A 2,271-nucleotide genomic window follows, 5' to 3' on the forward strand; every position below is an offset into this window, starting at 1 on the left:
TTGCAGGTATAGTAAAGGAAAAGATGTCAGCCTTGCAGTGTTACATTAATGGGGAGTAAAGCATGTGTAAATGCAGGAGTAGAAATAAATGCCATGTTTAGAAAGTAGATTAACTTGATTAGAGCAGAATGTTCAAATAGATCCAGTCAATTTGGTGAAAGAGACTGTGATGTACTGTGATGTTAGATCTGGTCCCTAAAATAAAATGAATGAGGAATGAAAATTTTCATGCTTTATTTTTTTTTGCCAGTCCTGGGGCTTGAACTCAAGAGCCTGAGCACTATCCTTAGACTCTCTCAAGGCTAGAGCTCTACCACTTAAGCCACAAAACCACTTCCAGCTTTTTCTTATGTATGTAGTGCCGAGAAAATAGAACCTGGGTGTTCGTACATGCTAGGCAAGCACTCTACCACTAGGCCAAACTCCCCGCCCCATGAGGATCAAGTGGCCTTAGGCCCAGGACCACCACTCTCAAAGGTTTTTTTTTTTTTGTCTCTCCAGGAGATAAAACAATCCTATTACAATCACACTGCTATATCTCTTATGCCTACTATTCCTAGTAGAGGAGCACTCAGCTTCCTTGAGCAAGCAGAAGGAATTCCCTTCAGCAAGAACTGCTTTACTTCTAACAGTATGGAAGTAAAAACCTCAAGGCAATTCCTATACAGACCTATCATTGGGAAGCCACCTTGATCTTGGTAATATCAACGGTTCAATAAAGCGTATCTCTGACCCTTGCTACTAATTTGTGGTGAGGAATAAATGGTATACGCTTATGTATTTTTTTTTATTTTGAAACCATAGTGACACCCAATTTTGATCTTATCAATGCAGAAACTAAAAATGAGGATGAGCCCAAATGTATACGGAATGCTCATGTTCCTAAAGGACAGGTCATTAAGGGCCCAAATTCTCCCCTCGTCTTTTAAGTAAAAAGGCAAAACATCACACCTTGGAAAGAGGCTGTTCTCAGCAAAAGTGAGACCCTTTCTTTCAGACCAGCCTACTGGTCTGAAGCTGTTGCTGGAAGAAAAAGGGTTCAGGCCAGATGTTCAGCAGCAGCCAGAGCCTACTTCAGGAGAGTTCTGGGGAGAAGTGTTGGGTCCCACTGATGTTGCAAATGACTGCTGAGGTGCAATTTTGATGCCATTTCCCTCATTGAGGACATCAAATAAACCCTACTGGATCTTCCTATATATTTCTTTGGCTGTATTAATGAAGACCTCTTTAACACTGCAGGCTGTTTTAGCCTACATTTCTGTGAATTCAAGTCCCTGCTCCTGAGCAAAGGTCTCTCCTTCCTCTTCACATCCCCCCAGGTTCTAAGTCACTCTTATTCCTGATAAGCATGATGACCATGTTGGAGCTGGAAGGCATCCTCTAACCATGAGGTCAGGTGGCTAAAGGTTTCACGTCTGGTAATGTCATACAGTAGCAGAACTCCAGCTGCTCCCTGGATAGCAAAAACGAGTCAGGTGATAGAACAGAAGGATTCTTGCCCAGCCGTATCCCAGATTTGCAGTTTGATTTGTTTTCCATCAATGCTGACCATTCGAGCTCCAAACTCCACTCCTATTGTGAGGTTATGAACAGGCTGGAACTGCCTGTCGGTAAACTTCAGGAGGAGATGTAACTTGATTACACCTGAAAGACCAGCATGTGCGTTCCAGAGGATGGCACGTAGCAGGGAAACCCAGCTGTCTGGACAATTTTTTTTGCCAGTCTAGGACTGAACTTAGAGCTAAATAGAGCACTGTCCTTGGGCTTTCTCAAGGCTACAGCTCTACCACAGCACCAGCTCTGGCTTTTTCTATGTATGTGGTACCAAGGAATTGAACCTGGGTCTTTGTGCATACTAGGCAAGCACTCTACCTCTAGGCCAAACTTCCAGCCCCATGGACAATTTTTTAATTGTTATTATTAAGAAGCTGTATGAAGTGGTTGAAATTCTACAAGTCAGTTAATGAGCACAATGCTTCCTAGGCAATATTACCGGGAAAATTTTTTAAAGACATCAAAATAAATTACCTGATATAGTCTTATTTTTAGGAAAGTGAAATTAGGAACTTCTGTCTCCTTCCTCAGAAACTGAGTCTGTAGGACACTCATTAAGAAAGAAGTAAAAGGGGATTTTATTTAGTATTTTTCTCTTAATAACTATAATCCTAGCTACTCAGAAGGTGGAGATCTAGAGGACTGTGATCTGAAGCCAGTCCAAATAAAAAAGTTCTCCAGACTTCATCTCCAATTAACCAGCAAAAGCTGGGCTCC

At 41.9% G+C, this 2,271-nt stretch overlaps 1 pseudogene; it reads right to left on the bottom strand.

Annotated features, from left to right (window-relative positions):
* Positions 1-1,052: 1,052 nt before the first annotated feature.
* On the bottom strand, positions 1,053-1,621 carry LOC150057645 (ras-related protein Rab-2B pseudogene; annotated as a pseudogene).
* Positions 1,622-2,271: the final 650 nt, after the last annotated feature.

The sequence above is a fragment of the Megascapheus bottae genome, chromosome 10 (genome assembly GCF_031878675.1).
Source record: "Megascapheus bottae isolate mThoBot1 chromosome 10, mThoBot2.hap1, whole genome shotgun sequence".
Lineage (NCBI taxonomy): Eukaryota > Metazoa > Chordata > Mammalia > Rodentia > Geomyidae > Megascapheus > Megascapheus bottae.